We start from the raw sequence: 24,848 nt of genomic DNA, 5'->3' as shown, positions 1-24,848 counted from the left end.
ATTGAAACCACACTTAATCTTATTTACCACTGTACATTGATTGAATGTTTACATACCAAATGAAAATGATGTTTGCTATGTGTATTATGATACATTTCACTCAATCGAGATCAGGTGTCTCCAACCAGTCGTTTGGGAGCCACCAGTAGCCCACAGACACTTTCAGAGTAGCTCGCAGCCTTGAGTTTAATTTTTCAAAAGAGCACAGGGTCATATTTTTATGTCAAAGTTAAGGGAAGGCTGTGCTCATGTGACATCATGATCATCAGGCTGCAGATAGCAGGGCCTGACAAGGTGCAGTGCTCAGTGAGATTTGTGGGTCAGGCTAGGGCTGAGTCACAGAGGTGAACAACTGAAGCACTGACTCTTGGAACAAATTCAATGTCAACTCAAAATGTGAGATGTGAACAAAATTATGCTTCTGAATGCTTTTTAATGAAATACAAATGAAATTGAGAGTTATTAATTACACAAATAGTTAAAATTTCACAGGCCCTCAGTCACACGTACAAATAAATCCCTTCAATACGTACACATGTTCATACATCCCCAAAGACCACGCTCTCACTGACACACAAGGCAGCCTTTTCATAGTGCCCGTAGACCTTTTATGTAGTTCAAACCATATTATCTGGCTCTATGGACATTAGGATTCAAGTCAATGTAGCTGCCCGTGATGGTGTCTGGTTGGAATGAGTAAGTTGCGTGGTCTTCAGTATGTCACAATAAGTATCACTGATGAGAAGTAGCTCTCATTACACAAAATAGTGGAGCCTCCTGACCTTATTGATGTCACTAGCCTGGCTTATTCAAATTAGGAAAAGACAAGGGCTAAGGGTAGTCAACATGTTACAATAAAAATCTTAATCTGTATTTTATTATAGCAGATTGAAGAATAAAATATAATGTGTAGTAACTTTTGAGTAATGCTTGTGATTAATGTAGTAACATTGTGTTACATCAATACAGTCAAACAAGTCACAAAGCAATTTTTTTTCTTCCCTTTATTGTATCAATGCAGGTCAATGCCAATAAGAAAAAGTAGATATGGAAGGCCATCATCAGGAAAGTGCGGTCTACGAACGGTGCAGCATCCAATGCCACAAGAGGTGGGAGGAACTACAATGGTGGACCAAGAAGTCATCACAACTCCAGCTTGACAAGTCTTCCCACCTTGGGAAGTGTGTGCACTGCACTCTGACCCCCCAATGACCCGCATACTTCATAAATGTAAAAAGTGATAGATTTGAATGATGTCTTACTCCTTCACAAATGTTTATGTAAGTCAGCTAGTTTTTGGACAAATAGTTTTTATAGGCATACACTTATTGTTGAAACACAGACATGAATGTGTACACATTGGTAACAGAATAACACATACCCCAAACCATTGTTTAATATCCCTTGTTGTGTCCAGATGATGTACCAATGATGGAGGAAAATGTGCAACTTAAAGGGACTTTTGCAGATGGAATGTTTCATCTGTCACCAGGCAGGTCGCTCCCCCCATCCGCCATGCAGCCCCCTGTGGATTGAACCTCCGTTTCCGCTTTTCGCCGCCTGCCTGCTCGCTCCCTTTTTTATTCTGTATCCCTGCGCCTGGCCTCTGTGCCACTTTGTTCTGTTTTCATTCTCTGCCCCTGTGTTTTGCTTTCTGTACCCCTGCGCTCTGTTGTCCCTCTCCCGCTGTCTTTTCCTTCCGTTTTTTCCCCTGGGTTCTCCCCCGCCGCTCAGCCCCTGCCGCCCCACCCCCTTCACTCCCATTAGCCATCCCGCTCCCACCTCCCAGCTGCTCCTCCCTCCCGGCCCTCATATGGAGGCCGCGAAGCGGCGGCGCGCAGCGGGCGCGCCGCTGGCGTGCCGAAGGCGTGCCTAAGGCAAGCCCGTCTGTGCCTGTCCGTGCCTGGACCGCGCCCAGCGCTAGGACCCCTGCCCCCCAACGATGCCTGGCCACATAACGGACTTACGCAGCTGCCACCCTCCACGCACTCAACGCCGCCCGGAACCCCGCCTGCTACCGAGCCATCCCGAAACGCACCCACGGACCCTTCACCTGTGAAGGACTGGGTTAATTTAAGACCCAGCGGTGCCAGGGATAACACCTGAAACCTTCGTGGGTTACCTGTTCCGGCGTACAAATAACAGAGACACGGGACACTTCCTTCGGCGTCAAAGATTCGAGGTTTATTTACTGCAGGGAACACAGAAGTCACGTGAAGTACATAACATGTAGGTTCGCGTAGCCTGATTCAAATTGTATCTGTGGATCGCTCCATTTATACAGTTTCTGAGCATAGGATAACATGATGCACAAAGGATTACAACCTGGTTCCCATCGTAAAGATCGTAAGGGGTCGCTTTCATGTATTCAGAGCCCGGAACATAATTACAGTAGCATTTGGTAGTTCCCAACTGTAAAAGCACATCTTCTCACCATTAGTACATTCCATTCGGCAGTAAACGAATCAGGGAAGAAACAGAAACAGGTGCAGAGGAAGATGAGGACAGCAACAGATCGAAAAGGGTGTAAAAAGGGGTGGTACCAGGAAACACGAGTTGCAGGGATCAAAGGACGTGCCTAATGTAATGCACAACTAAGACAATAGTGCGGTACGACAAGATGATCCTCGAGCGGGGCCATCTGCCTTACAGTGTCATCCCCCTCATCATAAAGACACCCTCAAAGGAACATGTGTCTTCCGCAAGAGTTTGGGAATCCCAGGGTCGCGAAGCGGACAGCGTCCGTTCGCTGGCTACTTGAGGGCAAGAAACAAAATGGATGCCGTATCTAAGATGGAACCCGTGGGTTCAGATGAAGAAACCCACGAAACAAACGAACGGTTTAGGCTAGCACAGCAAAAACGCGTACACCCACTAAACTCGTCATTTGCGGTTCATAGATACCAGACTCGACCATATTCGTGCGAGTCAAAAACACCACTTACAATTGTCACGGAACCTCAGACGCTCCTTTTGCCCTCATGTAGGCAAGCACTAGTCGGAATCATAATCGATCTTGATATTCATCAGACCATCCAGATGCTGCTGCAACATAATTCTATCCATCAATGCTTCCTTGGTAACAGGCGGCCGTCTTATACACGTTGTAGCACAGAGGCCACATAAGGCAGGACCACACTGCACACAAAGACAGCACGTGAACAGGAATGCTACAACAACCCCGATAATCATCAGAATCTTCCAACCCCAAGTCGACATTAGGCCCCAAAACCATCCTAGTAGCGTCCAATCTCCTACGTCCACGTGTATGGACTCAGAGATCTTATGCAACTTCGAGATGGCCTGATAGACAGTCGGAGCGTTGTCTGGAATGAAAATACAACAGCTCGAATGGATCACCTTACATACTCCACCTCGATCTGCTAAGACAACGTCTAAAACCATACGGTTTTGTAACGTCATAAGCCTATCCGCCTGAAGCTCTGCTGTGATGTTGCCAAGGGCACTGGCAGTGATATTAGCAGTCGATTCCACCACTCGAGTCAACTGTCTCAGGTTCCTACTATTGACCATAGGTCCCCAAAACGGAAAGAAACCTTCGAAAAAGTCTCCTGCCTCTTGACCGGCAGTGTCCTCTTTGCTAATCACGCCCCTCACAACTCTAGTCTTGTGGTAATCTGCTGCAACTGTGAAGGTTGGTGGCAACAAGTTTGCAATATAACAGGTGCCCACGAAGTCCAGGGGCAACCATGTATATGCACGGTCGTAACAGACAAAGTACGTCCCCTTGGCAGTCAGGAGAACAGGGGAAGAGAGCATTGGTAAAACATATGTCTCAGAGCAAGCACTCTCCCCAAGGTGAGCTCTCGGGCTTCGGCCACGGCCTTTCAGACAGAAATTACCAAGGTGGGGTACGATCCATATTGGAGATGAACTTCTAAGCTGTCTATCGCCCACAAGCGCACTATACTCAACCTCACTCAGATCCCTATAGGCTCGCACCTCTTCATCTGGGATAAGCGATGGATCATAGATATCCCTATCTAAGTCAGCTATCGCTATTGCCAACGACTTATGGTACGGACCGGGACCAAAGTGGGGAGAACGTGGCTCTCGATTGGGGTAAGAATCTAGTGCGCTTCGAAACATTGTTTGGAATGCTCGAGCTGAACCCTGGGAACTGTAAGGTAGGACCAAGTACGGAATTCCCTTATCGGTGGTATGTGGCATTAACCCACACACCCAACAATTAGAAGTGTTTAGAACTAACTGATGCTGGTGAAGGAGCTGAACAAAGGAATTATTCATGAATTCCGCACGTCTAGCCTGCTCGTGTTGTGGTAAGATGTGGAAAGAATGAGGAGAAACAGTGGAGATAGGTTTAGGTTCAGAAGAAGGGGTAGGTGAGGCAGTAGGCAACAAGGACTGTATCGTGTAATACACCCCACCCACCAATAACAAAGAGACAGTTAGAAATAAAAGGAACGCCTGAAACATGAAGCATTTTGTATAGGCAATTCTACGCAATTCAAATCTTTGTGCCTGAGCCTTTTCCAAATCCGACAGCTTTGAGAAAGCCATCCTCTAAAACCGTCCACAACGTTTTTGACGCACTTCGTTCTGTGTAGCAGTAGTCAATCCCCAGGAGTTCCTAGGAACCGACGGTCTTTGACCTAGTGTCAAGACCTACTAACCAGAAGGAAATACCCGCGCGGCCCTACGGTCCACCCGGATGTAAGGTATTTTTAATTAACAGTATGTACAAAATCTCCTAGCTGTGGAAGCAAAAAACGTATACATAGGAAAAAGACTCAAAATTTCAAAATCACAATAATGCAAGTGTGTTCAAACTGGATGGTGGCAATGGGGTAACGTAGATGTCAGGGGAGTAAGCAAAAATATTTTTATTAGTCTTTAGTACCGGATCGAAGAAAATATCGGCTTCTCCCAGGACGTGTCTGGTCGTCAAACAGTTGGTCCGATGATGAAACAGAGTTCTGTTGATCAGTCAATTGTTCAGATCCTGAGTTTTGTGATGACAAATGTTCAACAATGTCGTTCTGCTGCACTGAGGTATCTCCAACAGGCTGAGCGTCGCTAAAAGGAACGAAGGTCGGCACAGTTTCGCTTTCAGACGAGGCAATGCCCTTCCTCACCCACGAGTCTGCTGGTAAAGGTATAGGTACCTTTTTGGTATGAGTGGCATGCACCCAGTTCTTGCGTCCTTCCAAACGAACAGCAGTCCTCGTGGCAAGGAGCACTTGGTAGGGTCCGGTGAAACGAGGCTCAAGGTTGCGCTTTCTGCCAAAGTTTCGCGTCACCACCCAGTCTCCGGGCTGGAGCTGGTGGCCTGGACCCTCCGTCTGCGTCGGCAGTGCTTCAAAGACCTGTTGGTGAATTAACCTCAGTTTAATAGTCAGATCATGAAGATAATCGATCAACATTGGATATTCAAGATCAGAGAACACACTGGGTCTAGGGACCCCCCAAACATTGGCAGGGCGGCCGAACACAATCTCATAGGGACTAAGCCCTACTCGAGAGTGTACAGTCGTCCTTGTTGACAATAGAGCTAAGGGTAAAGCGTCAGGCCACGAGAGACCAGTCGTAGCCTGAATCTTTGCTAACTTTAATTTAAGGGTACCGTTATAACCTTCAACAAAACCTGCTGACTGGGGATGCATGGCGCTATGGAATTTTTGTGTAATTCCAAGGCCCTTACACACACTCTTCATCACACTCCCCACAAACTCACTTCCGTTATCAGACCATACAATCCGTGGCAATCCATACCGAGGAAAGTATTCCTTCAGTAGGATCTTTGCAGTGGACAGAGCAGTGTTGTCTTTGAGGGGGTAGGCTTCGATCCATCGGGAGAATGCGCAAACCACTACTAAAACGTATTTTAGGTTATTGCATCGCTCCATATGGATGAAGTCTAGTTGAATCACTTCAAAGGGACATGAAGGGGGAGCAAAATGGCCAGGAGGTGTAGGAGTTCCCTTACCAGGATTGTACATCATACATATCATGCAATTCTTAACCAATCTCTCAGCACACTTAGTAATACCATCATTTTTCCATACAGGGGACAACAACTTACAAATACCTTTCGCACTAATATGTGCCAAGCCGTGTGCCATCGTCACAACAGCTAGCACATATGCATCCGGCAACATCCACCTTTTATTCTCCGACAAATCAATCCAACAGCCATTTGCATCCAACTTTCCCGTACTCTCTTTCCACTTCGTCTTTTCAGATTCAGTGGCCTCGTTCTGAATCGCTTTCACACTCTCGATAGTGTCCTCACACATACCAGTCTCTGTAGGCCACCTAACCGAACTCGTCACATACATTCTAGTGCTAAGGTTCCTGGCAGTCTCCTTAGCAACTTCATCAGCAAACGCATTGCCACGACCAACATCATCCGTCACCTTACGGTGTGCACTACATTTAATAATCGCCACCTGCTTGGGCAATGTAAGTGCATCCAAAAGATCATTCACGAGCTGTCCGTGCTGGATCTTCGTGCCATGCGATGTCATAAAACCTCTCTCTCTCTCCACAAACGTCCAAAACTATGCGCAACACCAAAAGCATACTGGCTGTCAGTAAACACATTCACCCGCTTCCCTTTCGACAACACACACGCTCTTGTCAAGGCAATCAGCTCTGCCGCCTGTGCAGAGTTCTGATTCAATCTCGCAGTCTCCACAACCGTACTCAATGTTACCACAGCATACGCAGTCGTTACATCACCATTCGGTAATTTAAAACACGACCCATCCACATACAAGGTCCCATCGGGATCTTCCAATGGAGTATTTTTCAGGTCTACACGACCTTTTGTTTCCTCCTCGGTTCGTAAGTAGCAGTCATGAGGTGCTACTTCGTCTGATTCCATACTAATTGGCAACAAAGTCGCCGGGTTCAGGACATTACAACGTTTTATTTGAATGTGACTTGCCAAGAGCGTCAACTCATAACCAGACAATCTTGCACTCGTCAGGTGTTGAGTTTTCGTACGATTCAAGAGAGTGTCAACTGCATGCGGAACCATCACCGTAAGCATATTATCCATGACCAATCCTGCAGATTGTCGGATGGACACCGCAGCTGCCGCTGTTGCTCTCAAACAACTCAGCAATGCTCTAGCTACCGGGTCCAAGGTCGAAGAAAAATATGCACATGGACGTTGCTTACCGCCGAATTGTTGCGTCAAAACACTCAACGCACAACCTTCCCTCTCGTGAACGTATAGTGTAAACGGCTTACTGTAGTCAGGAGTACCTAACACAGGAGCCGAACACAACGCATCACGCAGTTCAGAAAAACTTTTCTGACATTCTTCCGTCCATGGTAAAGGAGTTGGAACATCCTTACACCTAAGAGCTACCAATGGTTTCGCTAGCAATGAAAAATTTGGAATCCATTGCCTGCAGTATGACGTGATACCTAAAAAGGCACGCACATCTCTCTGAGTTGTTGGCACAGTCATTCGAGCAATTGCTGCAATTCTCTCTGGGGTCAACCTTCTTCCCTCCTTTGACAATAAGTGACCTAGATAGGTTACTTCTTGGCAACAATATTGCAATTTAGAAGGTGACACCTTGTGATGTAAGTCACAGAGATGCTGCAACAACGACACCGTAGCAGTTTTGCAAATGTCCTGAGTATCTGCAGCCACCAATAAGTCGTCAACATATTGGATCAAGGCCGCACCAACCGGCAACACAAACGCGTCAAGTTGGCCTTTCAAGGCTTGACTGTATATGGATGGACTTTCACAGTAGCCCTGAGGAGTGCGTTTAAACCTAAAGCTGCGACCACCTAGAGAGAAACCGAAAAGGTCCCTACTCTCTTCAGCAATCGGAATGCTAAAGAAAGCATTCTTCAAATCAATCACTGAGAACCAGGACGCAGATGCTGGAATCAGAGTCAGTAGGGCCGTGATGTCAGGCACCACAGGGAACTGAGGAATCACAATTTTATTCACCTCCCGTAAATCGATAACAAAACGATAAACAGGGGCCTTAGATGGATCAGTACCTTTCAAGATGGGTAGTACAGGACTATTGCACACGTTTCCCCGAGTTTCCTCAATAACATCTTTCGCAATCAAGTCATAGATAATTGCTAACAACGCTCGCTCACCATCAAGGGAGATACGATACTGGGGAATACGTGGCAAACGCACATTAGATTTCAGATGAACAACATAAGGGGAGATATCAAGCAGGCCCACGTCATTGGGACCTGTTGCCCACAAAGATGCAGGAAGAGAACTCAATTCCGGTGGAAGCTTATCAAGAGACCAGTACATAGGAGAGACAACTCTCTCACCCAACGTAAGCTTTACTCCCACAGGGGAACAATACAAAGTCGCATACAGACATTTTAGCAAATCCAGGCCCAAAAGATTTTCACCACAACCAGTAGTCAAAATCAAAGGAGCTTGCAGCTCGCGAGGCCCAATTGTAAGGGGCAACGGACGAGAAACCGGATTGCTAACGGGGGCGCCTGAGAATCCAACGGAAACATTTGTTAAGCCAGACAAAGGTGCGCCAGGGAGTTTCGAATGCATGATGGAACTTTTCGCCGCACCAGTGTCCAACAGAAAAGGCTCAACGACGCCCGAGGTGGCAACTGCGACGTAAGGCCCTCTCTGATCAACCGGAACTGATACTACTCCCTCTCCTTGTCTATGGCTGTCCTAGTAATTACCGTCGTCAGCATCCTGATCGACGTAATAATCGTCCACATTGTACTGCGCAGATCTTCCTTGCGACGATCCGCGCTGATCAAAACAATTATTAGAATCAGAAGAATTGTTAGAACGATCATTTTGAGCACCACGACCTCTACCACGTAATGCCTGTTGGGGACCACCACGACCTCCTCTAGATGAATTACCATTATTTCGATCAAGCAAAACTGGACAATCAAATTTCAAATGACCCTCCCCCCTACAATAGGCACACTGATTGTACCCCAACGTAGATCTCTGCGAAGAGGAGTCATTTCGCGATTGCGACCTATTCGACTGAGACTGCGATCTATTCCGCTGTTGCGAATCGTTCTGATTCGAACGTGGAGGATACGCTTGCTGCAACAACACTTTAGTTTTTAGCTCTTTTGTTTTTTTATCAGCACGATCACTTTCCTCTTTCTCTCTATTCTCATAATATTGGGCCGTGGCCAATATTTGAGCAGAAGTGGGAACAGCCCACGCACTTTCTGAATTTCGTAATTTGTTGCTCAGGTCCGGCAACAAATTTGAGACAAACTTGTCCACAAACAATCGCTGACCTCCCTCAGTACCGATATCCTGACCACTATAATCAATGAATGCCTCCTCAAATCTCGTAAAGAAATCAGAGACACCCTCATCCTTCTTTTGTTTGCAAGCGGACAGTTTGTCCCAATTCACCTTCATAGCTGGCATAAGCGTTTTCATAAGGGTAATAATTCACTGGGGCAAAGCCGTGATTAACTGTTCAGGCTTAGCCCCACCAATTTGTGGTGTATCCGCCGCTATAAGAGCAGCCCAATCACCACCTAATTCTGCTACATGATTTTCCTGACAAATTTTTGCCCAAACCGGTTGCGGAACTACATTACCGAACAACATATCGATGTCAGCAAGATTCATTATCGTAGCATCTACCAACTGTGATAATTCTTTGTAATATCCAGCAGGATTTTTGCGAGGCTCAGGCAAAGATTGCTTTACCTGCAAAACTTCCGACCGCTTCCATGGGAGGTGTATCCATACTCTCTGGAAATGTGGCAGGATAATAGGAACGGCATTAGCATCACCTGGCATCCACACTGGTGGAACTTCGCGCATGGGATACTGACCAGGCACTGCTAGCGGTTCCTCAATGTCTTCTAGAAACAATGCCCGAGGCATTATAGAAGGACGAAAAGACAACAACTGCTCGACAGCACGCCGAACATTGGTACCCACCAACATTCCGCTCGCAAACTGAAGCTGAAGATTAGTCAAAGCAGTCAATACATCGTCAGATGCATCAGCCGATATTAGGTCATGTAAAAGCTTGCACATTTCCTCAAACACGAACCTTTGTGTCGGTACGTTGGATTGACAAAACGTATCAAGCACCACACGCGGAGGATTTATAAGGGGGTATTTCATCCAACCCATCGCCATGTTATACAGCGAGTCACGTTCCCTACTACCGGGAAGCTGACTTCGTCTTTGAGGACCATCTGAACCAGCGGACTCAAGAATAGGTCCAAGAGAATTAAAGAAGTTAGCAGCAACAGAGGGGGTACGACGTCGAACAGATGGAGAAGAAGAGTAACTCAACGGGGTAACAAGAGAAGCGTCAGGTACAGAAGAGACAGCAGGAGTAACCAGAACAGTAGGAGCAGCGGGAACAGGAGTATGGGGAAGTACAAGCGGAGGAGCAGTAGGGACGGAAGCAGGTAGAGGAGCAGGAACGGGTAGAAGTACGGGGACAGGTTGTGGAACAGGAACGGGAGCAGGGGGAGGATCAGGGACAGGGGGAACCACTGGAGGTACGGTACCCTGTGCGTACGTAGGTGGGGACTTCAAGAGATAGGACAACAAGGGGTCCTCTACTGATCCCTCCTTCTTATCTATACCCGTCGGTAAAGCGGGGTAACATTTATCTATAGTCATACGCTGCAATCTATCGAAAACTTCCTTTTCCTTTTCCTCCTTATCCCGCTGGAACTGCTCTGCGTTTCTTACCGTTGTAACGACACCTTCTCTCTTATTACGTTTAATCTGCTTGATTTCTCTCTGCTTGGCTTCTTTACGCCACAACCGAAAGGAATCAAACATGGCCGGCCTTGCTTTTCTTTGGAACAATTTAGCTTCAAGATTATCCAAAATCGGGGTCTCAAAACTACCATGAGGTGGCCAACTAAGGACACCGTCTTTTTTAGTGTAACGAACCCAACACTCATTGAATGTAATTGGACCCAAACCATGTCTACTGTACAGCTCATAAGTTGGAGTTCCAACCGGAGGTATCGGACACGAGTCCTCCAGCCGGGAATCCGCACCACAACCCTTAAAGCAACTGAACAAAGTACTACTGCCAGGCATCGTGCACACTAACCGAGTTTCACAAACGTCAAGGGTTACGGGATTACACTATATCCCAGCAATGAGCAAAAACCCTCGGTTTTTGGCGACTGCAGACGTCAAATATCACAACAAAGAACAAAGTACTAAGAACCACAAATGCAATGGAACCATGCAACAACTAAGCACCCACAACAACAAAGGACTCTGGGAGCGACCCACAAATACTTAACTCAAAGATCGATGGCGTCACCAGGAAGGCCCGTCTATCGTCTCGCTGTACCAAGGTCTACGCCAGGCGCCAAAACAGGTCTACAGTCAGGGCAGCAGTCCGTCGCAGCCATCAGGAGGCGGGAATCTTCGCGGGAAAATTCGTCGGGCCACTTGTTTCGACAATAGGATCGATGAAGCGGGGTGCACCTTCCCTCGGAGATTTCACACGAAGTTCCTCACGATCGTCGGGCTTTGGACCGGTACCGCTGATGCAGCCCTACGTTGGGCGCCAACTGAAGGACTGGGTTAATTTAAGACCCAGCGGTTCCAGGGATAACACCTGAAACCTTCGTGGGTTACCTGTTCCGGCATACAAATAACAGAGACACGGGACACTTCCTTCGGCGTCAAAGATTTGAGGTTTATTTACTGCAGGGAACACAGAAGTCACGTGAAGTACATAACATGTAGGTTCGCGGAGCCTGATTCAAATTGTATCTGTGGATCGCTCCTTTTATACAGTTTCTGAGCATAGGATAACATGGTGCACAAACGATTACAACCTGGTTCCCATCGTAAAGATTGTAAGGGGTCGCTTTCATGTATTCAGAGCCCGGAACATAATTACAGTAGCATTTGGTAGTTCCCAACTGTAAAAGCACATCTTCTCACCATTAGTACATTCAATTCGGCAGTAAACGAATCAGGGAAGAAACAGAAACAGGTGCAGAGGAAGATGAGGACAGCAACAGATCGAAAAGGGTGTAAAAAGGGGTGGTACCAGGAAACACGAGTTGCAGGGATCAAAGGACGTGCCTAATGTAATGCACAACTAAGACAATAGTGCGGCACGACAAGATGAGCCTCGAGCGGGGCCATCTGCCTTACAGTGTCATCCCCCTCATCATAAAGACACCCTCAAAGGAACACGTGTCTTCCGCAAGAGTTTGGGAATCCCAGGGTCGCGAAGCAGACAGCGTCCGTTCGCTGGCTACTTGAGGGCAAGAAACAAAATGGATGCCGTATCTAAGATGGAACCCGTGGGTTCAGATGAAGAAACCCACGAAACAAACGAACGGTTTAGGCTAGCACAGCGAAAACGCGTACACCCACTAAACTCGTCATTTGCGGTTCATAGATACCAGACTCGACCATATTCGTGCGAGTCAAAAACACCACTTACAATTGTCACGGAACCTCACCTGCCAAGCCTGCAAATTCACCTGCCTCCGAACCTGCATCGCTCCCGCCAAGACAGACACCAGCAACACTCACCTTAAGTGCATCCTGCTCAACACCCGCTCCGTCTGTCGAACTCTGGAACCTCCTCGACACAACATCACAAACTCCAGAAAAGACTCCAGCGCATACAGAATGCTTCTGCATGACTCATCCTGGACATCCCCCTTCACGGACATATCTATGACCACCTGAGAGACCTGCACTGGCTCCCCGTCAGCAAGAGGATCATGTTCAGACTCCTCACCCACGCACACAAGGCTCTCCACGACGTGGGCCCCAAATACCTCAACAGCCGCCTCACATTCTACACACCCACCCGCCAGCTCCGATCCGCCAGCCTCACCCTCGCCACCATCCCACGTATCCGCAGATCCACCGCCGGAGGAAGATCCTTCTCCTACCTGCCAGCCAAGACCTGAATCTCCCTCCCCACCCACCTATGGCTGACCCAGGATTATCTCTCCTTCAGGAAACAAATCAAGACCTGGCTGTTCGAGCAGTAGCGACTTCCCCTCCCCCCAGCGCCTTGAGAGCCTAACGGGTGAGTAGCGCGCTTTACAAATTTGCTGATTGATTGATATATATGTTGGAGTATCCCATATGGAAATCTCAAAATCAGGCCCAAATCAATAATCATTAGGCAAATATAGGAATGCATCAGGGTGCAATGTGGTGCATCTTGTGAATTACATTTGAATATTTGATGTAAAATTTATATATGAATTAATGTATGTAATATTTACTGTGTTGTTGTAGCAATTTTTGGCTAAAGTGAAAGCCAGTATATTTTGTTAGACAATTTTATAAAGGTAAAACAATGTTCAAATAACTAACGATATTTAGGAGTCAAATATATAAATGCTTTTGCTCTGTACTAAAGTGGTTTAGAAATGTATCAAAGCCTATGTGTTTACATATGCTGAGCAAGTCATTTGTTAATCCACCAAGCAATATTTGTATTAATTTCTTTAACAGAATAGGTATCTACTAAGGGACTCATTACGAGTGCGTCGGTGACAGATCAGCTACCGCCGCACTGGCAGTCCGACCATCCGATTACGACTCAGGCAGTCGGACTGTAGTAGGACCGCCTTCTCTGCCAAAGATCCACCATTCCCATGTGTAGGAGCAGCGGTCAAAGACCGCAATATGCTTGGCGGAACCGTCATGGTCCATGTAAGCATATTCTAATTTTCCTCTCAGCGAGGTTTTCCATGGTGGTTTCCCCAACAAGAAAAGCCTGGCAGAGAGGAAACAAAGGCAGTCCTACAGGGATTTTTACTTTGTTAAATGCATACACTGGTTAAAATAGTATGTGATGATCATTTGTATTTAGGTGCAACCATTCTTCATGATACTGCACACTTGCCCCAACAAATTTGAAATTATTGTTCGAAGTGTTACTACAGGTATGTTTATTTCCCCTTGATTACTGATAAGAGTAAAGACATCTGCAGTACACCTTAAAAAACATAATGTGAACATTGAACTTGGATATAAACAGGACTTGGACTATGCAATGGGAATGTTACATGGATGGATATGTTGAATGATTCAAATTTGGGACTGACATTGATTTTACAGGTAATTAAGAAGGTAAAGGTTGCACCTTGTCTAGTGCAATTTCTACATCATGCTACATTGCACGTATCCTAATGATGAGCAATGTGTATGTTTTTAATTTGACAATTGTTTTAATAGCTTTTAAAACACTTGTTCGTTGTTTGATTTTTTGATTGATATCTTTTTTTGTACAAGTGCCAATTTTTTGGAAGGCATCTTGCACCAAATTTGGAATTACAAAGTTATCATAGAGGTGTGTTTCCTAATTTCTTAAATGTCAACATTACACACATATGCATTACACACTGGTATGCTATTGCTTGTAAGAGAGTTTTAAAAATGAACAAGTCCAGTGCAAATGTTAACATCCAAGTCAAAAAGTAACAGGTAAAAGTGGATTCCGCCCAAGACGGTGTAGATTTTGTTCGTCATCAAGCACCAGCTGCAGAAGTAGGACTTGGATCGGGTCCATGGCAGAAAAGGAAGTGCGAACGTGAGAAAAGGTGAATTAATGTCTTATATCCCTTCCAAATGCACATTGTAATTGGGTCGGCAGAAAAACTAGCTGTCCTTCCTCTGACAGCCACTTTTGCCTATTGCTCCATCTACGCTGGTCGAGCATACCTGGCGTGGAAGGCAGCACTCCAATGGTTTTTCATCTGTCGAACGACCAGAATCTAAATAGAGCAGGTGGGCCGCCTAGTAGACAGACAGAGAATCCATTAAAAAAAGTGAAGGCAGGACCATTACCGCCAAGATAGAAATCAGGCATAGTGAGACAGAACACCTCCCACTGCCACGTTTGATGCATATGTTTCAACTATAATAGATGGGGCTTGATGTGGATGATAAAAACTGGAGCTGCCACAAATTACTTCATTGAGCTTTATAAGACCTGTTTGAATTCTTGGTCCCAGTTAAATTAAGCATCTACAGAAATGTGTTACCCCACGAAATTCTGGGGTTCTATAACTGATCTATGTGCCTGCCATTTCTCAATATCTTCCAACTTTTTTGGATCCCTTAAAATACCATGTGAGCAATACTGTCAGCTTTCAAATGTGTCCTATGTGTTTTTCGTTGAAGTATGTCAAAGTCAGGATTCATTATACATAGAAATCCTGTAATTGAGCTAGTAGTACTGCTAGAGGTGTATTCATATGCAGTTGCACTACTGGAGTTGGCTCAGCAGCTGTATCTGAAATCACTAGTGGTATCCTTACTTTTGGAGTAGTAAATGTGTCTGAAATTGTTGCACATCTACTGTGGGTGGCAGTCCCCAAGTAGTACTAACTCAACTAGTAATGTGTGCCTGTTGGGCTTGGCCCTTGTAGCAGGGTCATCCCTGAACTGTTCACCTTCCTCCTGTATTTTGTTTGACCTGTTTGTGTTGGTTCTATGACTCTGGGCACTTTACCACAGCTGATCCGTGCTAAAGTGCATATGCTCTCCCTATGGTAAATTGATGTGCAAATTAGTGACTCCATGATTGACTTGTTTGGTTTACTTGTCAGACCCAGAGTGTGCCTGAGACTTGTAAACCAAACGCTGCTGGTGGGCTTGCAGCACTGGTTGGGCCACCCACGGAAGCAGCCTCGTAAAATGTGTCTCAGGTCTGCCATCACAGGGCCTGTGGACAGTCCGGTACTGCTCTGTCGACTGGGCAAGTGCACCCACTTGCCAGTCTCTAAGCCTTCCCTTTTCTACATATCAGACACCCCTATGGTAGGCCCGAGGGCAGAGTGCATTGTAGGTAAAAGGTAGGACATGCCCTGATGTGTGTGGAATGTCCTGATAGTGAATTACAGCCATCTTCGTGTTTCACTATTGCAAGGCTACTTGTCCCCCATAGGCCAGAATGGGTAGTTTGATTATTACATCTTATAATCCTAACTGACTCAGGGAACCAGGTAGAAAATCTAGTTTAGTACCCCTGAACTCAGAATGATGAAATACGTCTTTTAGTGAAGTTAATTTTAACATTCTGCGTTTGAAAATAACACTTTTAGGAAGTAAGTATTTTCTTGTCTAACCATCCAATCCTGCCTCTGCTAGGTTGTGTATTTCTTGTCTGGAGTTGTGAGTGACTGTTAGGGTGTGTCCACTGCAAACAGCCTGTCCTTTGGCAGCCCATTGAAATTAGCATGAATACATGTACCTTGCTCCCTGTTCATGTGTTAATATTTAATGTTTATGTAATATAATTATTCTTCAACCATATGCTGTTTGTACAATCTTGGTTTTATCAATGCTTCTTTGTGCTACAGTCCGTGGCTTCAATGTTCCATATGCAAAAGTGTGCTCTTGGAAGCCTTCCCCACGTGTTAACAGACAAACTCCCTTCCACCGTTTAGACGTGCAGTAAGCGACCCCACCCTCGAGCGCCTATTAAAGTCTGCACACTTCTCAAAGCGGTGCCTGTGTTCGTCAGCATTAATCCAGCTCACCTGCGCTTCAGCTAAAGCCCCGCTCGAACTTACCAGCAACTTCGTCTGCAGCGCCCCTCAGCTTCGGTGGATCTTGATTCCTGACGACCTTCGTTTCTCCGCGTCTTTTGGCTTTCCTTCCCATCCTCCTCCGTCAGCTTGCTCCCTCCGGCTTTGAGACCTGGAAGCACTCCTTGACACCTGTAAAGAAAGAACAAAGAACGATAAACAATTCACGAGGAACGTAAGTACTTACCCCTTGAAATAACAAGTGTACGGACACCATTGCCGCAAGTGACTTAACTTTTGGAGAACATTACTTTGCAAGAAACTTTGGATATTTACAGAACAGTTTTTGTTCGTACATTTTCTGCTTGCAAAGACAACCTTGGATATTAGACTTTAAAGACCGTTCTTGTTCGCTTTTTAGAAGCTTACCAAAACCTTTGGATATTGACTTAAAAGAATGTTCTTGTTGCTTATGTTATGCAGAATATCGGTTACAAGATATAGAGACACTTGTTAAAATATACCTGATCATTACGAGAAATTTTATATTGGATGGCTGTTTAGGGGTGTTAAGAAAGTAAGCACTGAATATGAAAAGCGATTCAATTAAGATAAATGTCAAGTACTAGTATGTTTTAGCTTATGTGTTTGCTTTTTCTATCTCTCGCCACAGTTTGCTTTTTAGGAAAAAGAGGAATATCTTCCTAAGGGTTCCCCATCTGGTGTGCATAAAAAGCCAGATCAGAGAGGTACATCTATGTTAGACTGTTTATCTAGAGAAGTTGTAGTTCTTCCTTGATGTTTAGGTAGATTGTCACAGACATAAGTATTTTACTAATATGTATCTTATCCTCCTTCTTGTTTAAAGACAAAGCTCCACAGACAAGACATTCCTTGCTCATCTCTACAGAAAAACAAGCATTTGCAATGCAATAGGTCTCGCATTAGGAACGTTTGAGCTATTGGTCTTGTAAATGACACATTTTTTATTTATGTGTTGGTTTTGAAAATAGCTAAATTAATAGCTTTGTCATTTACAATGCCAATAGTTATAACTTTCGCAAATGTGACACCTATAGCATTTGTAATGAAACATATGTTGTATTTACGTGACTTAGATGTATTGATATTACAAATAACAATTGCTTTTAATTTGTTGAAATGATACTTTAATAAAAGTGATTGTAATTTATAATGGCAATACCTTAAACTTTTGTGAAGGTTATTTTCAGTGTATTTTATTGTGACGAAAATCCAAGAACAGAAGTGAAATATTAACATCTTTTTGTGACATTTGTAATAAAGCTTGAACCATTGAGAGAACATATTTGAACCAATTAGAAGAGACCAAAGTGTCTCATAATACCGAGGATTAACTAAACCAAAAGTCCCAGAATCAATGGCCCACATTTAATAACGAGTTAAAGCTATTGGCATTGTAAATGACAATGCCTTTTATTCATGTTTTTAAAAAGAAAACCAATATAAAAGGCATTGTTATTTGCAAAGTGAATAGCTCAGCCTCGCGTAAATGCGAGGCCTATTGCATTGCAAATTATTGTTTTGTATGTAATCCTAAAGTTGTCAGTTAAAAAGAATGGATTAAAATGGGGTGAACCTATATGCTCAGGATCACACATATTGCAGAGCAGGCAAATTAGAATTTGATGCAGTTTTCCAAGACACACATTTCACAACACTCTTTATTCTTCTTGATTGACAGAGCAGACCAATGCTTTTGCATAGCTGTGTTTCATAATGACAAGAATACACCTGTATAGAAATAACACGATTTCAAATCTTAACATTCTACATATATATTTCTAAAAATGAATTACGCAAACCGAGTGCAATTCAATAGCTCGATCATCAAAAGTAGAAACATGTATAAAGATCTTCAGAATGAGTATGTGAGGGGATTAGATTGCAATGCACCTCTCCAAAGAACATTAATCAGTGCAAGGAAATATCGCACTTTACTGCCCTGTCAACAGCGCTGCCCTCCAATGACTCAGCAGCACAATGACTTCACAATATGTGCTCAGGAGCTATTTCCTCCAGGTAGTCAATAAAAGAAATGAAAGAATCAGTGCAGACACAGAAGGCTATGAAGAATGAAGGTCAGCTTTGGTGCTTGACACGCGCACCTTCTGTGAAACATTTGTTTAAAATGCTATATCAGTGGGAGCATGCAGTGCACATTTCAGAACAAGAAACCTAGACTGTGTTACAGCAGCCCTATTTCACCTAGCAGGTTGTTGTACTTTTGGGGGGAAATTCACAAGAGAGACAGAGTGGAGAGGGTGTAATGAGGTGGAGACCGAGTATGCTTGAGATCAAAAGGCAAGTTCACGCATCCTGCGATCGGACAGACAGGATCTCAATCCAGAAATGCCTCAGCTGAAGTTGGAATCCACACTCACCGCTCGCAGGGCACACAAGACACATTTATATGTACACACAACAAAGTAACTATAAAACTACCTACGCTTCTGTGGCTAGGCACCGAAACATGAACCACAGGATAGGCGCGCTATATATGAGCTTAGTACAGAAGGTCTACGGACTTTCAAACAAGCTGTCTCCGAGGAGCCGACGGGGGAGGGAAAGTGAAAGAGCGCGGCGCGTGCTGTGTAACACTACCCTCCGGGGACAGGAGATGTGCACGCGTACGGAGTGCACATCTACTGTCCGTACGCGTGCACATCTCCTGTCTGCGCGTGCCATCTCCTCTCTCCCTTAGGCGAGACCTAAAAACATAGTTATGGCCATCTAGTAACAAGCCGCGCTGTGGGCTGAATGACAGCGGAGTGAAAACAGGCGTCTTCATTAGGCATGAGTCCAAAGACACATATGGAGGTGCGGCTGCTGCGGTCACCGTCTCGCGGTTTATTAAAGAGCCACATGTGCCGACCCAGCTGCGGGCCCTTCTCAAGCTCAGCGACAGAGTTTGAAGGCAGCAGCTGCAAATTTGAAATGTCTATTTTTTTATTTACATGTGTCTGGGGATGCATGTAATTTATTTGCAAAACAAAACCTTGCAACCGGAAGTTCGGCAGCGTGAAGCCGGTCGTGGGGCGGGACTTCCGCCTTCTGCGTGAAGCCCGCATCCATGGAGTGCCAGAGAGCAGCATTGGTGACGCGGGCGGGACTCCCATGCCTGAGGGAGAGCCCCGCGGTGGCTGCCGAAGTCAGGAGTGGCGGCGATGCGGTGAGTAGGGTTTAGTTGTAAGGGGGGGCTGGGGGGGGTGTCTGTGTGTGTGTGCAGGGGGGGCTTGGGGGCTGTGGCGGGTGTATGCGTGCGTGTCTGTGTGTGCGTGTCTGTATGTGTGTGTGTGTGTGTGTGTGCAGGGGGGGTGGGGGGGCAGCAGCGTGTGTATGTGTGCGTGCGCCTGTGTGTGTGTATGTGCAGGGGGTGGGGGCTGGCTGTGTGTGTGTGCGCCGTGTTTGCATGCAAGCCAAGTGAAAGCAGGGGCTGTGTGTGCGTCTGCGCAAGCACGTCTCAGAGGTGCGCTCCCGCGGTGAAAACTGAGAATGGAAAAGCGCGCGTCAGACTCGTGTCTACATTCCCAGATACGGGCAGCAATAGGTCTCGAGCAGACTCTGCTCGACCTAAACAGAGAGAGAAGAAGTTCACGAGAGTCAAAAGGAGCAGTGTTTCTCTTTTGTTATTTTATCCACTTCCCCCTTTCCTTGGGCTTCTTTCATTACCACATATTGCTGTAGCTGTGTGGTGGGTTTGAGGTTTAAGAGAGGGTACGAATATTCGTCTCATCCTTCGAGCAGAACTGACTGGAAGAACAGGTGAGTGAGACTTGACAGTGACAGGGGCTGGAGGATTCAAGGAGACAGGGTGACTCTGCCCAGGGCCTAATGGAGGGATCTGCATGTAGATGGGTGGGAGGAGTTGCACCTGAGACCTGCATAGGGCTGTGCCTTCCCTCCACAATGCTGGCTCCACCTCCTGTGGTGTGTCTGATGACCCTGGTCTTCACCGTTAAAGGAAAGATAGAGTCCTGTCAACAAAGTGCTCCAGGACTTACCAGAACTGGTTTGGACTAAGCAAAGGCCTCTCTGCCTTCAGAGAACAAAGAGAAACTGTGTATAAAAAGGAGGACGCAGAACCCAGAACTTTAGATCAGAATTGCTGAGATCAGAAGGGATTGAAATCATCTTCCATTGGGAAACAAGAAAAAACCTCTGCTGAGGAGAGGAACCAAAGAGACTGAGGAGAGACTACCCCTTATCGTGAGGGATTGACCTGCAGTGGTTGCCTTGCTGCCAAAGAGAGGAGAGAGGAACTTTGTGTGTACTTTCATCAACTTGTGACGGATCTCCAAGGGCTTGAGAGAGAGCTTGCCCCCTGACCGAAGTCTCAGGACCAGTAGACTTCACCGACCTCCGTGCACCGCTTCTGGAAACGCTGTTTCAGTTGCTACAGAGAAAAGGGGACCGACCCCGACGACCGGCTCTGTGTCCCAATGGCTCCATCAAAAGCACCGCCCGCATCTTGCAATGCAACTCTGGTCTCACCGACTGTGACGTTTAACGCCGCCGCCAATGATGCTGCTGCTTGAACCGTGACCCGTGGGTACCCCACTTCGCACCGCCTTGCTTCACTGAAAACGAACTGGTCTGACTAATGTCAACTCCCACCAACCAGCACCGCCGCTGTACCGCACCATGCCAGCACCGCATCAAGCAACCTCTCGCCCCACAACATACGACCTTCGTCTCAATGACGCCATCTCGACAACATCACCGAGTCGTTGCCTGCACCGCATCGAGAGGACACCGTACCCTGCACCGCTTCCATCATGCAATGCAAGTGCAATAGTTGCCACATCTGGCTCACACACCTGTGCTTGCCGCAACAAGTAAAGGTACTGTGACCGAGTCGGTCCCGCTGTGCTGACCCGTATCGACGCGGTCAGATGGAATTGTGAGACTCTGTTGTGTTAACATCGCCGTCGCTGGAGGAGGCTGCCGACTCCTAAAGAACTTTGATTCAAGTATTCCTAAGAAGACCTCTAATTTTGATAACAGTATTGTCGATCATTTTGTCATTTTTGGTCTTGTGATAAGTCTATATAAAAATACTTATTTTTATACTAAAACTTGTATGGTGTCCATCTGTAGTGTTGTCACGTGATTACAAAAGCTTTACGCACTGCCTCTGAGATAAGCCTGTCTGCTCATGCAAAGCTACCGAGGGGGTGAGCAGAGGTTATTTTAGGAGTGTACCCTCTTACCCTGACTAGATGCAATGGTCCCTAATAGTCAAAGGTACCTACCTCTGCCAACTAGAGACCCCCAAATCTGACAGTGCAATGAGTAACTTGAGCAATTCTTTGAATCCTGCTGGGGTCATCTGGATCCTCAAGCAGATGACTCCTAACCCCCCCAAACTGCTGTCACCACTGTTAATATGATACGTTTGATTCTCCTTCTTTGTCTATACGTTTATGAATCTACAAGGAAAAGAGCATGGTTACTGCCTATGATACACTGCTACCAATCACTGGCTTCTCCTTTAACTTATCATTCAACTTTTGTATATTTTGGAAACTTACCTAGCACTCATAAGGTGCTGGTTCAAATGTTGTTTCCTTGTGCAGAAACATTAATTAAATTGAAACATTCTAATGACACTCAAATTCTCATACTAGGTTTATTGACGATGAAAATGTCTTTGTAGCTTGTTCAAAACAATGTTCATATTTAGGACCTTATTATGAGTTTGGCGGTCCGTGGACCATGGTCCTGGCATTGGTGATTCGACGACAGTGAGCCATCTGTCGTATTACAAGTTGGGAGTGTGGCATGTGCAGGGACTGCCACTGGACGGCAGGCACACCACCGACCACCAAGGTCATAGTTGGGGGAAGGCAGCATCCATTGAGTGGTAAAGAGGCGCAACACAGCCATTTTCTTCCTAGAAAAGACTAGAACCATTGAAAATGACATTCAATCCAAGAAAGAACCCCAACTATCTACTGACCAAGAATAACTCTTTACTCACAGATCAAGGACCTTTTCAGCCTGCCGATCGAAGTTCCAAAGAACAATGCCAACGGGCACTCCTTCTCGCCCATCACTGAACACGAAATCTATAGCACCCTGCTAGTGATCAACCCTTCCTATCATTTCTATGATCCCCTACCTCCTTCTGTATTCAAAATGATAAAGTCCTCTATTCTACCAATATGGGCAAAAATTGTCAACGCCTCTCTGAGGCAAGGTTCCATGCCGGACTGTCTGAAAATAGGGCAGGTCACAGCTATACTAAAGAAAGCCAACTCCCTCTCCACAGACCTCAACAACTATCACCGTATATCCAGCATCCCCACTCTGGCAAAGTTATTGGAAAAATGTGTACAAAGTCAGCTTTGCAATCACATCGAGAACTTCATTCTCCTAGAAAAACACCAATCCGGCTTCCGTCAAGGTCACAGTACTGAATCAGCTCTCACCAATATAATGGATGACATTTAAAAAATGTTAGATCATAACGAATCGTGCCTATATGTTACTTCTTGACCTATCTTCGGCTTGCGACACTGTTAAATACGACAATCTACTGTCCCTACTTGAACGAAGGATGGGCCTAACCGATCCAGTGTTACAATGGTGTACCTCCTTCCTAAGCAACAGAACCCGAAGAATCAAGTTGAAGCAATCATTCTCTCAACCCTCCATGGTCACACTAGGAGTTCCACAGGGATCAGCACTATCACCTATACTTTTTAATCTACTCATGGAACCCCTTGCTAATGCGCTTAGTTCTGCAAACATTTTATATCACCTATGCATGGACGACACTCAACTATATATGAAAATCTCCTCACCAGATGACTTCATCTCCCTCAACGCCATTCTTCATAATACCCAACATAGGCTCAATGGCAACCACCTCATGCTCAATACCAAGAAAACTGAGTTCCTCCTCATCTCCCCTCTCAATCACACACCCAAGATAGACTTATGGCTGAAGCATCTTACCTCCTTTGATTGCGCCCCACACATCATTGACTCTGCAAAGTCCCTAGGAGTTACCCTTGACTAACATTTAAATATGCAGGAACAAATCTACAATGCCACCAAGGGAGCCAACATTCAGCTGAGTATCTTAAGGAAACTTAAACCTTTCCTCCCACAGTCTGATTTAAAAATGGAGGTCCAATCTCTAGTACTACCAAGACTGGATTATGGAAGCACCACTTTATGCGGTTCATCCAAAATACAAGCTAGCACCGATCAGGGCATTGCTTAACGCTGCGGCCAGGCTGGTCTCTGGAATAAAAAGAAGTAACCACATCACCCCGGCCCTGAAAGCTTTGAACTGGCTAACTCACGAGTTGAGAATACAACTAAAGATCGCTTGCATGACACACAAAGCCCTGCATAGCAACACCCCCAGCTATTTAGCACTAAAGCTAGAGCGGTCGGGAGGTTGTATACATTCGTGAAGCGCGAGCTCACTACTACTAAAGCCTCAATCCTTCCACAAAAAGAGAACTGGGTGCAGAGCTTTCTCAGGTATCGCACCGAAGATTCGGAATAACCTTCCCCCAGACGTACGCAGAATCTCTTCTTTTACTGCCTTCAAAAAAGAAGCGAAAATGTTTCTCACGAACAAATTAAAATTCTAAACTTTTAACTTTCTGATGCCTACTTTTCCCCGATTTTATCCAAACAGTAATGTCTACCTCATTTGTATTATATGCGATTCCTGATTGTATGTATAATATGTGATAATTATGTACTGTAAAGCGCTCTGATACCCCTGTGGGTCATGTTCGGGCTATATAAAACTTTATAAATAAAACAATAAAATGCATTTGATTTACGAGTTGGCTTTCCCATGACCAATGCTTTAAGGTCAGTGAAGATAAAGGATTTGGGATGCATACTCACCCCTTTACAGTCAGCAGCATCTTCACCTTGAGGAATACTACCCCATCTGTGACTAAATACTATTAAGTGCATTGATACCATGTGGGACTGCCCACATATGGGTCAGACTCCAGAAATGGGTAGGAGGTATTTTTCAACATATATCATGCATATGTGTGAATCCGACACATATGCAGTCAGAATGTACACACACACCTCAAGACTTCCACAGCCACACAGCGGCCCTCAGCAAACTCGTAATACGGCAGTCAGACAGCCAAAGGTGCAGCAGCCTCCTAGCAGATGCAGATGCAGTCCTTTGGTGGTTGAACCGCTAAACTCACAATAAGGACCTTGTCTCTAATTTTCATAGAACAAAGTTTTACCTTGCAGGTTGTCATTTTGCTGCTTCGGCTAGACAGTTTGGGCCCCATTAGGATGTCGAGCGGATCGCC

The sequence above is a fragment of the Lissotriton vulgaris genome, chromosome 1_1 (genome assembly GCF_964263255.1).
Source record: "Lissotriton vulgaris chromosome 1_1, aLisVul1.2, whole genome shotgun sequence".
Classification (NCBI taxonomy): Eukaryota; Metazoa; Chordata; class Amphibia; order Caudata; family Salamandridae; genus Lissotriton; species Lissotriton vulgaris.
Note: the sequence above shows the minus strand (reverse complement) of the source record.